At 38.7% G+C, this 14028-nt stretch overlaps 1 protein-coding gene across 3 annotated transcripts in view; it reads right to left on the reverse strand.

Moving 5' to 3' along the window:
• Positions 1-14028, reverse strand: part of CNTN4 (contactin 4) — a 1026926-nt gene that overhangs the window by 592487 nt on the left and 420411 nt on the right. The window contains exon 4 of one of the 3 annotated variants that reach the window (XM_061396380.1): positions 12090-12167. The exons of the other annotated variants lie outside the window; for them this stretch is intronic. The gene's annotated coding sequence lies outside the window, so the exon portion shown is untranslated. The remainder of the gene's footprint in view (positions 1-12089; positions 12168-14028) is intronic. 3 annotated transcript variants of the gene reach the window in all.

The following is a 14028-nucleotide window of genomic DNA, read 5'->3' on the forward strand; positions in this document are numbered from 1 at the left end:
GAATGATTTGAAGTTCACTTTGGTCCATCTCAGCTCTGGCAATTGGTTCAAGTGGTTAAAGCCTCTTACATTCAAATTCTATTCTTACAGCAGCTCGATTGTTCTACCTTTAACCCAGGAAAAAGAATGTGGTTTATATTTAGGTTAGGGGAAATCCAGACAAGAAATCCATATATCCTTTTCCATAGTGATAACAATCTTTAATTTCACTAAGGCATTGATCATCTGAAAGACATCATGCAAACATTATTAACAATACTAATTTCTAATATCATTTTTATGATCAATTCAATCTTGCATGGATAACAAGTGCTAATCTGATAGACTGCATTTGGAGACATATGAAGGATAAATGAACCTGGAGCTGAACTGGTATTTTTTGCTTTTTAAAATTCACGTCTCTTCATAAAAAGTAGTGTATTCAAAAGCAAAAATGGGCTAGACAAACTTATTTTTAAACACCTTCCCACAGAATGAAAAATGGAGATACATAGCTCATATTTGCAAATATTCCTACTCGTCACTCCCATCTCTGGCAAAGTTTCTAAAAAGCATGCAACTGAAAAACAAGAGAAACTTTCCTGTTTCTGCATTCCTTAGTGGCAGCAGAGAGCCACAAAATAAACTATCTTACATAAATTCTGGAAATACAGACACATGCTTCTTTTACACAGACACCCAAGTAAGATGATCTCTTTACATATAGACACGACTTCTACTTACATTTTTCTCACAATGGCCAGAGATACAGAAGAAGATAAATATATGCTTGAAGCATCCTGAGCACCACAGAAAATATGCCCATGCTTCCTAATTCCAAACAAAGCCAATAATTTTTAACTTCTATGAAAGCATTCTGAAAGGTCTCTTATTTCCTCATATGAATCAATTACAAAAGAGATCTGAAAGAAACAGCAAGCTCTAAACAGATTACACTCTGCCTCACCAGCTTGATTCAACAAAGAGCGATGGAACAGAAAATCAAATGCAGCTTGCAAAGTCACATTCACATGGAGCTATAGAGAGGAAGAGGGGAAAAAAAAAAAAACCTTGGTACTTACAGACTGCGAAGTAAAATGTCCCAGTTTCGCTTTACACGTTACAGCAAATCAAACAGAGATTTCAGCTCTCAGCAAGTCCCTGCTTCCACTACACTGATCATCCACGCAGAACAGGGCCTTATGGATTGCTTAGGCAGCTGGGAGATAATGGGACCATATTCTCAGCTGGGACTAGAGATGCTGAACCGCTCTCCGCTGCGCGCTGCATGGCTCTCGGCCAGCATTAATCAAGGAGGACCCAGCTTCGTGGCTGTGTTCCCCAAAGGATCGACATAATTAGCGCATGAATCAAAGACGCACACTGGGAGAATCACGCACATTTCTAGCTGGCTCTGCTCACATCGAACCTGATTAGGAAATCAACTTGGTTCCCCGATCAAATGTGTTCAACCTTTCGAGGATACACAGCTGTTTATAGATTTCAAGGGAGGGGCAGCAGAGATTAAGGCTTCCTTCCCAATGGGAAATTTATGTAATTCCTCATCTACAGAATATAATGACACTGGTTATTTGGTACATATGGTGGGTTTGCCCTGTGATGTGGTTTGTCTGTTTGGGTTTTTTTTTTTTTTTTACAATTCTCAGGAAACTGCATCATTTCCCCTCTGGATCTTATGGGACACGCGTGTGTATATTCTTTGCAGATCTAGACTTTGGGGAGACTGACTGGACTAAAGATAGTCCGGGGACATTTTCTGTCTGCAAATACATGATTCTTCTCACACCTGGAAGTCCAGGGCTTTCAAAGCAGAGGGTTTGGCATAGAACTTAGGACCTCAAATAATCAAAAAGGAAGTGGTGATGCTGATTCCGCTTGTGTGTCTGGAATAATAGTCTTCTTTACTCTGTCTGCATGGTGATGCAGTTCGGAGTTGCGAACTAGTAGCCTATGGACACGCTTGGTTTGGCAAGAGAGAGATTTTAGAATTTGAATGTGAACATTTTTAAACAGAACATGTGTTCTGCACTTTACCAAGAGGGTGCCAACTCCTGCTTTTGCTCATATACGCTACCTGCCAGGCCCCGAAGACATTTGCTTATGTAAATTTGACCTTACTTAAGCAAGCATGGGTTAGGGATGTAAAATATTCTCTTTCAGAGAAAGGAGACTTGGCTTTTGTGTCACTCATCAAAGGCTGTGATTAAGGCACCTATGTTATAATTTAAGATTCCAACATACACAAATAGGCCTATGTGATAAAAGGCGGGGCAGAAATTAGGCAGAAAGAAAATCTGAGTTCTAATGCTCACAGTGCTACAAAAATGAGATGATCTACAATATTACTATACATCTCTGAGCCCTGTTTTTCTTATCTGTACAATAGGGCCTTGGTCCAGATCTCTGAGGACTCTCACAGATCAGACAGTCTACTATTGTTCTGAGAGCTAGAAAGTAGGTCTCTGTTAGAAAAGTGCTTACATTTCATAGCAGTGACTTGAGTAATGGGAAGAGAATGTAAGTGTGATGCCTTTTTCTTTTTTGGTCACATTACACTTCAGTGGGATCCTAGTTCCGCCACCAGGAATCGAACCCATGCCCCCTTCATTGAAAGTGTGAAGTCTTAACCACTGGATACCCAGGGAAGTCCCAGCTATGCTTTTTTTAAAAAAAGCTGTCCTAAATTGGGAGGTCTTGTTACCTTTGAGGGTCCCATGAGAAAATGGCTAATATGCAGCTGTTTAAAGAACTGGAAGCAGCATCATTGATCAGTAAATGTGAGTAAATTATAAATGTATAAAAGGAAAAATAAAAGGTTGGCCAGAAGATGGTTTTGGCTATTTCTATACAAACTCTGTCTGCCTGAGAGTAAAACATCTGGATGAAGAGCCACAAGTCTGGTCAAAATTTTCTTTCATCACTACTTTGATTTGTGGGGAAAGAGACTTCTTCGATTTAAACGAGATTGTTCTATCCTACTTTTTTACACTCCTACTATCCAAAGTAAATAAAGAAAGAGCTTCTCTTCATGTTGTCAGTCATGTCATCTATGTGGAAAAATGTGTATCATCAAGGTCAAGACAATTCATGCTGCCCTAGGGTTTTTGATATTGACATCAGGGAATCACAGAAAAATGGATCTATACTTTTATGATGCTTTACTGAATAACTAGAAAAATAACTCACCCAAGGAGTTTCCTAGGTGGCTCAGTGGTAAAGAATCCACCTGCCAATGCAAGAGGTACAGGAGCAGCTGGTTTGATCCCTGGGTCAGGAAGATTCCCTGGAGGAAGAAATGGCAACCCACTCCAGCATTCTTGCCTGAAGAGTACCATGGACAGAGGATCCTGGTGGGCTATAGTCCATGGGATTGCAGAGAGTTGTATACACCTGAGTGACTGAGCACTCACGCATGCAATTCACCCAAAGAATACTTGATTTTGCAAAAGATGCATCTACCAGATATTTCTATATCCATTTCCAACTCACTTATTCCAAAGTAGATACAAGGCCTCAAGTAGACATACTATCAATAATTAATAGTAACAATATACACACTGAGGGATGATGAAACAGTATTAAACTTAAGAAAGTTCACTAAACTTTTGAGTAGTTTTATATTGGTTCAATACATTTGTTTCTGTGACTATTGTCAATCCAGTTTCTTTAAAGTAACTATTTTTTAAACATTCCCATGGGTATTTTTGCGATTTGGCATAACTCCTAAAATGACTGGCACAAATCTCATGTTTGTTATTTTTATCTGGCTCATCATTATTGAGACTTTAGCACATCTACTTCATGCAGCTCATGTGAGGTGCTGACAAAAGTAGGTTAATTAAATAGCAATTGTGCATCTCAGTTATATTAACAAACATATTGCTGAAGCAAATGAAAAGAGGAGCAAATTAAAATACTAACATGTTTATTCAGTGGTACAGTCGAAATAGTTTAATTGGTTTTAAGTTCTATTCAGTCCCTCTTTGCCTGGTAATTACTTTGATTCATCTTTGATTATGGTATGCAATAGATTCACTTTGACATCATGTGATTTGCACTTGTTTCTAATGGTAGGTGATAATTACTAACTAAAAATTTCTAACTTCCATCAATTCTTCATACATTTCTCCCCTGAGACATACCATTTAAAATATGAAGTGGTTTATAGTAAAAACCTAAATTTGGGTAATGTTTTTTTTTTTTCTTTTAAGGTCAAATCCAACATTAATGTCAAATAAATATAGCAATAGAAGGAGAAAAAGACCAAAGTGTTTAGTAACTATAAACAGAAGAGACTATCTTCATAAATACAGTAGGACCTGATATATTAACCCAGAATATATTTTGGAAGCCAAAAACATACAATGATTGTTTTACACTTTAGGTGGAAATTATTTAAAAAGTGCATCTCTCTGGAACTATCTACATTTTTAAAAACACTCTTGGCAAGGCTAATAAGAACCTAGGGAATGGGGCTCCTGAGGTCTCTTTCTGGTCACAACACAAGATTCAGCAAGTTAAATACAGTTCTGAGCTTCAGAAAATCTAGGGGAAAAATGAAAGTTATGGCAGTAATTTTCCAACAAGTTGAGGCTTAATCAATATTTTGTAATGCTTTGGAATCTTCAGCAGTAAGTCACTTGATGTGCATATAGCTACTCACCACTTCTTTTAGAAAGTATTCATACTTCCTATTCCTTGCCTCTCTCACTAAAAGAGCCAAAAGTTGAGATAACTGTGACATTTTTCCAGCTGAGAACAAAATTTCAAAGGAATGGATGGTTCAGAAATCACTGCCCAGGGCACCCACTGCAGTGCTAATCTAAGCAGCCTGACTGGACTTTCTTTTCTAACTGAAAGAGAAGGAGCCAGTAAGAAATTAATCAAGAAACAAGCCTCAAGTATGGATCCACACAAGAAAGTGTGTGGCCATATTCATTTTTCCAGAAAGTCATCAGACTGTTGTAACAAGGACACGCCAAGACTGGGATCACAAACTTCAAACAATCTGCAGAGAAAATCGCCCGTTTTTAAAGCTATGTCACAATGACATCAAGTTCACCTACAAGTTAGATAAATAAAGCAGTATGCCTCAATATTTATCTACCACTAGCTACTCAGACAGAGAAGGCAATGGCACCCTACTCCAGTACTCTTGCCTGGAAAATCCCATGGATGGAGGAGCCTGGTAGGCTGTAGTCCATGGGGTTGCGAAGAGTCGGACACGACTGAGCGACTTCACTTTCACTTTTTACTTTCATGCATTGGAAAAGGAAATGGCAACCCACTCCAGTCTTCTTGCCTGGATAATCCCAGGGTCGCGGGAGCCCGATGGGCTGCCGTCTATGGGGTCGCGAAGAGTCGGACACGACTGAAGTGACTTAGCAGCAGCAGCAGCAGCAGCTACTCAGAAATTTGGAGCTATCGTTAACAAAAATTATCTATTAATTTAAAGTGTGCATGCATGTGCCTGTGTGTCTACATGTGTGTGAAGAGAGAGAGAAGGAAAAGAAGAGAGACAAATTGTAGACAAATGGTTTTGCAAATGGTATTTCTTATCTAAATGCTTTTGCCAATGGTATTTCTCATTTGCTTTTAAGGGCAGACTTGATTCATCGTTATTACACTGGCCAAAGAATACATGTCAATTTTATTACCATCTGAGAACAAAAGTTCTTTCCCTCAGAAGATTCCGATTTTTCTTCCAACAAAAAAACAGTAAGTTTTAAAAGATTAGTTTTTGACTGTCACACCTCGGGGCGGGGGTGGGGGGAGAGGCGGTGAGGCACAAGTGGGATCTGACGGATAGAGGCCAGGGATACTGCTAAATAGGCTGCAATGCCCAGGACAGTCCCTCCTTCAAAATTATCTGTCCCCATCTGTCAACAGTGCCACATCTGTGAAATGCTGACCCAAAGGAATCTTGATGAAGTCCTCATACTTAGGAATTGAGAGCTAAGATTAAAAACTGACGAAGTTTAACTGGTGGTGGTCTAAATATAGCAGCAGTAGCAAATGGACTGCTTTGCCTTGAAAGTTACTTTAGACTTTACAGTATGCTTTCACAAAAATTACAAGATTCAGTCCAACAAGTAAGTCCAAAAGCTGAGAAAATACTGTAATTCCAAGCCTGTTAGTGCAAACAAATGTGGGCCTTAGAACAAATGGCTGGTGGCAGAATGACTACGTAAAAAAGTCAAGTCAGAACAAGTACCAAATCTGGCCCTCTGCTCCCTCCTCCTCCTTCTCTCAAAACCAAACAGAACTGAGAACAAACCTCAGTCCAGCTCCGTACCTTCTCCCAGTCCACCAGCATGGAAACCAATGAACGCATGTCGAAGGCAAACGGATGGCCGTGTAATCCCATGTATATTTTTTTCTTTATAATTTTCCCTAAACAGATGGATATCCTTTCTTATGTTCTCATTTCAGGAATGTGATCTTACTCCTGAAATAGATACAGTTTTAATAGACAGTTGGGATTAAAAGTCTTCCTGGTGGCTCAGACAGTAAAGAATCTGCCTGCAATGTGGGAAGACCTGGGTTTGATCCCTGGGTCGGGAAGATCTCCTAGAGGAGGAAATGCAATCAACTCCAGTATTCTTGCCTGGGAAAACCCACGGACAGAGAAGCCTCACAGGCTACAGTCCATGGGGGTTGCAAAGAGTTGGACACAACTGAGCAACAAACATGGCACCCCACTCCAGCACTCTTGCCTGGAAAATCCCATGGACGGAGGAGCCTGGTGGGCTGCAGTCCATGGGGTCACTAAGAGTCGGACACGACTGAGCGACTTCACTTTCACTTTTCACTTTCATGCATTGGAGAAGGAAATGGCAACCCATTCCAGTGTTCTTGCCTGGAGAATCCCAGGGATGGGGGACCCTGGTGGGCTGCCGTCTCTGGGGTCGCACAGAGTCGGACACGACTGAAGCGACTTAGCAGCAGCAGCAGCAGCGGAGCAACAAACATTATTTCATTTGGGATTAAATACAGATATGTTTCAATGCATGGACTTCCCTTAGGAATTCAGTTGTTAGACCTCTTTTGTTTACTCATTCAACAACACTTTATTATGCACCTACTAAGTCCACTGTCCATTTAAATTATGGGGGAGAAAAATCGTCTCTTTCAGTATCTGCTTTCCTTACAAACTCCATGTATTTATAGTGTATATCCTACATCATCCCAGCTGGCTCAGAAAAAGTTTACTGCACTTCTCATCATCCACTAAGGTCATTATTATTTATAATCAGCTTTATCACTAATGTAGTGCCCTGTGGACTCCAGATCTACTTCTGAGCTCTTTGGTCGGCTCCAGGGAGAGTAGGCGCTAGGGAGATGGCAGGAGCTTTTCATTTCACTCTTTGGCATCCCTTCTATCAACTGCAAAAAGCCTTGTTCAGGCTTTCACATGAGGGGAGTCACAGCTCACCTTTGTTTCTTAAACAGAAACTGTCTCCCCCTAGATCTGATGCAGATGAAACAAGACGAGCAAAGGGTACCCAGAGGATGGAAACTGAGAGAAACAGAACAAAATCCAGAAAGGCCTATACATGGTTAGATTACCAGTGTTACTTTAGGAAAGAAGTGAGTGTCTGATTAGAATGGGCTAAAATTTTCTTATATTTTATGGATCAAAAAAGAGGAATACGATGCCTGGTTTCTTTCCTACCTGCATTGAGAAAATGGATTAAAGTTTTTATTTGTTTTTCCAAAATGGACTGATTCCAGATAGAGAGGAACAGACAATTGTAGAATACATGGAAATCAAAGATTAAGGCAGAGTTCAAGATTCTCTTGAGCGATTTTAAAAGCTCTTTTCAGAGAAACCTCTGTCTAAATTTATACCCTCCTATGCTCTGCATCTATATGATGTAGAAACACTACTAGCAAATGACAAATGTAGGGAAATCAACCTTTAATTCTAGAAATCTAAAGTTTATATAATCTACATGATACAGTCACATAATCATATATAACTCTAAAGTATACACCTGTTCTATTCTAAGTGGTATATTTGAGACTTTTAAAATTTAAGACAGTTTTTAATTTATTTTTTTAGGGGAGATTTATTTGGAGCACTGAATAATACAGCAGAAGGATGACTTCTGTCCAGAGACACTTTAAGTTTTCTGCCATGGACCATCATAATTTTGAGTGTTTGTCAGAAACTGCTATGCAATTTACATGAATTGTTTACTCTTCATCACAACCCTATGAGTTAGGTGTCTTTACCATTCCTGTTTCATAGATGAAGACACTGAGAACCAGAGATATGAGCAAGCTGTCCAAGAGCCCTAGCTCACAAATGGCAGATACGGGTTTTTCTTAAACTTTATTATGCAGAACATTTATTTTTCACTGTTGACAATTTCTTTTCCTTTTCTGATCATGTTCATAATGAAAAATGTTCTTAAGTTTGTTTGTCTACAATAAGCCAGTGGTTCTAAAGTTTGAAATTTTAAAAGAAGTTGATACAAAATAAAGGAAATGTATTAAATCTTAAAATTGATGGGTAGGGTTGATCTAAAATAACATATAACCTGTAATAACTTTCGATAAGATAATGGAGCACTAATTTCAACTTGATCATCTGGACTTCCTTCTCCTCCTCCCCTTTTTTTGAATAATTTCAGACTTAGAAGAAAGTTGGAAGAATGATACATTGAATACCCATATATTTTTGACTTAGAACTAAGGTGAACATTTTCATGACTGCTTTATGCTTTTACTCTTTCTTCTCTCTCCTTTCCTTCTTCCTTCTCTCTGTTATATTCATTTCTCTCTGAGTCATTTGAAAGTAGCAGACATCCTAAAACTTAACCCTTATGCCACTTTAAGAAATCACCACATATTTTTCTGAAGCTTTACTAGTTACTGTTGACTTTAAAAACATAAAATATTTAATGTATATAATATCATGTTTTTGTTGTTCAGTTGCTAAGTTGTGTCTGTCTCTGTGACCCCTGGACTGTAGCATGCCAGGCTCCTCTGTCCATGGGAATTTTCCAGGTAAGAATACCAGAGTGGGCTGCCATTTCCTTCTCCAGATCTTCCCAACCCAGGGATCGAACCTGCATCTCCTGCACTGGCAGGCAGGCTCTTTATCACTGAGCGACCTGGGAAAGTAGGTGATACTGATTTCTATTTCTCAGTGCGCTGCATTTGGAGGGAGGGATTGTCAGTTTACCCTGTTATTGGTGGCATTAAGCTTGATCACCAGATTTCTCTATTATAAATGTAAAGGTATCATTTTACTTTTGTAATTAGTAAGTAACATTTGGAAAATACTTTGAGACTTTATGTCATTTTCTCTAAAAGTTTTTCACCTACTTATTTTGGCAAACCTTGATAAATCTTCACTGAATCAATTTTTGTAATCATGGTTACAGAAGACGTGGATTCTCCAACCTCAATAATTTCCCATCTCTGGTCTTAGAAGATCGCAACCTACTCAGTCTACGCTCTCACATACATCAGAGTGGTGGCAACAAATGCCATTCAGAAGCACCAAGTCTCTGTAGTTTTCTCAGAAACAGAGGCCAATGATAATCATCAAGTTCCTCATGAAAATTTGTTAGCAGCTCCAGAACAGCAAAGGTTGGAAGAAAAATATAAAATTAACCATTTGGGGGGACTTCACTGGTGATCCAGTGTCTAAGACTGCACTCCCAATGCAGGGGCCCAGGTTTGGTCCCTGGTCAGGGAACGAGATCCCACGTGCTGCAACTCAAAGATCCCACATGCCACAACGGAGATCAAAGATCCTGCATGCTGCAACCAAGACCAGGCCCAGCCAAATAAAGAAATAAATACTTTTAAAAATAAAACTAACCATTTTTTTCAAGGGGAAGATGGAACTTTTCAGGATAAACCTGCTATAATTCCTCAAAGTGATGTCTTAGGTTGAATAATGAGACATTCCCCTTCATATCTATAAATGCTAAAAATATCAATGCTACACTTATCAGATTAGGGTCACTTTCAGCTTCTGCAGAAGGCACTCTATATTAAGAAGCCAAAGAGTTCCTTTCAGACATTTTAAATTGTGCCATTTATTGATCTCTAAACCGTTCTGTTTTGCTGTAGCGTTTTTCACTTGGAAATGAATAAGAAATGAAAAGCCCTGGTTGAAATCCATTCTCCACAGTGAAGTCAGAATGCCCTTTCCAAAAGAGAAAATTAAACATTATCCTCCTGCCTATAATCCTTCAAAGGTTCCTATCAATTACCTGATCAAATCTAAAAACCAATTCAAATCCAGTTACCACCCCAAGGACCTCCCTCCCTCACTGATTTGTACTTTCTATTCCATTTGTCAACCAGGATTTTTTCCTCTTCCTTCCTTGAAAACATCATGCTACCCCTCCCCTCCATTGCAACTGTATCCTATTTTTACAATGCTTCTTAACCCAAAACGTTCCATCAGGAGATATGTCCAACCTTTTAGAGGTAGGTCTCACTGTCAAAGTACAAAGGAGCATACTCTGGAGTTGGGCAGCCTGGTATCCTAGATTCTCCATCTTACTGTGTGAGCTTGAACAAGTTACTTAACTTCTCTGTGCTTCACTTTCTATAAAATGGTGATAATGATAGCAATTTTCTTTATCATATTAGTATACATCTATTTATCCCTCTATAATATGCTTCCATTAATCCAAAAAGGACTATTTTAAGATGAAGCATTTCAAACACATTCTTTATTCTCCCACACCAGTCATCCCCATACCCCCAGGATAGCATCACTGATGTCTTTGTGTTCACATGATCCTCAGGCACACGGCTTTGTAATTATCTGGTTATGCAACTATTTGTCTACTAGAATAGGACCTCCTCAAAGGAGCTATGATATCCTGTGCAATTTTGCTACCCTAATATCTAGCTCAGTGGTGTAGCTCAATAAAGGCTTACAGAATACTTTTGAACATGTGTGTAGCTATAAAGCCATGCAACAATATGGCTTTCATCAGGTACCTGTATAATTTGACAATTCAGTTTTGAGTACTAAAATGATAGGATTAATAATAACAAAACCATGGTTATTAAACTTTATGAAAGAACCTTCACATTTGATTCAGGCACTAACATTCTATCTTCACTTGGTAAATTAGTAGTCAAGTATCCTCAAGTAAGCCAGTTCACTTTTTGGGAGTTTTTTTTTTTTTTAAATCTGTAAAATTAAAGTGAAGTTCTAAAAACACAGTGAGCTAAAACATTTCCTTTAAAAGTCATAAAAATGCTAGTTAAAAAAATAAGAGAAATGTAACAAAATTACACGCATGCACATGTAGAAGTATAGCTGAACTCGAGAGGAAAAAAAAATGCCAAGAGAGAGGAGATGGTTAAGCTGATGAATGAGGGCCTACGAACCCTAAGGGCTGGGGAGACCAGCTACACATCTGCAGGTGCGGTTCACATAGGCTATCAAGTGAATGGACTTCTGGAAACTGTGCAAGAAAGCATCTCTGGGGGCTAGAGAATGAGCTGTAGTACCTGACAGGGACAGGAGAAGCATAAAACTGAAACTTCACTGCAAAAACAATACAATCACTGTTTACTTAAGCACCTTAGAATTCCATGTATAGGTCTTCACAAGCATTTGTGATTGTGTGTGTATATATATATATAAAGAAATAACATGGAACTCAGGCATCCCAGGTGGCATAGCAGTAAAGAATACACCTGCTAGTGTAGGTGACACAGGATGTGAAGGTTCGATCCCAGGGTTGGGAAGATGCCCTGGAGTAGGAAATGGCAACCTACTCCAATATTCTTGCCTGGAAAAATTCCATGGACAGAGGAGTCTTGTGGGCTACAGTCCATGGGACTATAAAGAGCCAGACTCAACCGAGCAACTGAGCACACCCATTAAGATGTAAATATTCAGTGAACTGGCCACATATTAGGATCTCATGATATAAATACATATATATTTTTTACTAATATTGACTTACTATATTTCAACAGGACATTTAAAATGATTTTGTCTGTTTCTAATTCAAGGAATAAGTGGTTTTGGTGGGATAAAGAGAGGGAGAGAGAACAAGTAACTTAAGTGAGTAAGTGAGATGATTCACTCAACTTACTATCCATTGGGTGCTAAGCAGTGTACTGGTTATCTCTGAGCCACACAAATGAATGGTAACAATTATGGAATTTATGTTCTGGGGAGCAAGACAGACAGCACATAAGCAATCAATAAGTAAATTAAATAATAAGAGATTCTGTTAACAACACTGCAAAAAAATTTTTAAAAGAGTCCTAAGATAGAGAATAACAAATTTTGGTTCTTCAGTATTCATCAGATTTGAAAAGATCATAATCACTAAAAAGCTATATTAATAGAAAATGTATGAAATTTTTATATTCCACAATGCTGGCCTAACTTTACCCAGGTTTTGAGAGAATAACTACACTCAACCTCCCAAATCTCTTCTTAATAAAATGACTTAGGTTTCTACATGTGTGCACTCATGGACAAAGAACATTACAGTGTTCACTGCACGTGTCACTGGCAAAATCACTGACCGTGGATGTGAAATGTATCAAATTCTGGATTTTCCAAAGATAAGCTAAGGAGCTAAGTCATTTGGAAGTTGAAACGTTAGGGTGATGGAAACTGTGGGGCACAGACTTTAGATACTGTGAGGCTAGTTCACAGGGATTATGTGTGTCAAGTTAAGGATTTAACATATGATTTAATCAGGGTTGAGTGTTTATTAAAGTTTTTTGAAAATTATTTGGAAGAAAATGATGATGTGAAACAGTATTAGAGGAACACAATGAAATATTTCTGGAGAAGGAAATGGCAACCCACTCCAGTATCGTTGCCTGGGAAATCCCATGGACAGAGGAGCCTTACAGGCTACAGTTCAAGGGGTCGCAAAAGAGTCAGACATGACTTAGTAACTAAACCATCATTATCACTTGGGAACTAAGATCACAAATGCCACATGGTGTGGCCAAATTAAAAAAAAAAAAATTGAAGAAGAGAATTATTCTTAAGCCTACAAAAATCCTCAAAAAAACAGGTCTTTTCTTCCTAGAATGTCTAAGAATATTCAGTACCCCAGGAAAAATCAAGTAAGATGATTAAAAGCAACTGAGTAGATTTAAACCAAAATTTCCTATAAACACATCAGATGTCATCAAGAATAAATGTCTTTCTTACTGGTAGAATTTTGCAGTGCCAATATGTTCTCAAATGACACGAAACAATTGTATCTAAAGGAAATGTTTAACTTTTCTTTGTTTAACTACTGCACTGAAAGTATAGCATGCTAACAATAGAAAATTGTGGAATATAAAAATTTCATACATTTTCTATAAACAGGCTATCTCCTAGGTAAAGAGTTGTTTGTATTAACATCTTTTTAAACAAATTTTCTGAGCAAGCACAAACACAAACACAAACCTAACTTCTATTGTCATGTGGATGGCTAGGTACGGCAGACCAGTGACAAGAATTCGCCTGCCAATGCAGGAGATGGAGAAGACATGGGTTCAGTCCCTAGGTTGGGAAAATCCCTTGGAGAAGGAAATGGCAACCCACTCCAGTGTTCTTGCCTGGGAAATCCCATGGACAGAGGAGCCTGGCGGGTTACAGTTCATGGGGTCTCAAAGAGTTGGACATGACTCAGAAACTAAACATCAACAACTACACTTAATAGTTGCTTTCCAGGAATTTGAAGCCTAGTAGAGAAGTATCCCACTCCAGTGTTCTTGCCTGGAGAATCCCAGGGATGGGGGAGCCTGGTGGGCTGCCGTCTATGGGGTCGCACAGAGTCGGACACGACTGAAGTGACTTAGCAGCAGCAGCAGCAGAGAAGTATAAAACACATAGATATGTATTTTAAGAGAGTGTTTATTACATTTCTATGGGATTTTAGAAAAGAGAAAGTTTATTTCCAAAATGCTTTGGGGAGGAAGTGGTGTTAGAAATGAAAACTTGGAGAACCTGTCAGTTTTAGCCATTTGGAGATGATTACTAAGTGGTGATTATGATGCTGAAGGTAGAATTTCAAA

The sequence above is a fragment of the Bos javanicus genome, chromosome 22, assembly GCF_032452875.1.
Source record: "Bos javanicus breed banteng chromosome 22, ARS-OSU_banteng_1.0, whole genome shotgun sequence".
NCBI classification, from domain to species: domain Eukaryota; kingdom Metazoa; phylum Chordata; class Mammalia; order Artiodactyla; family Bovidae; genus Bos; species Bos javanicus.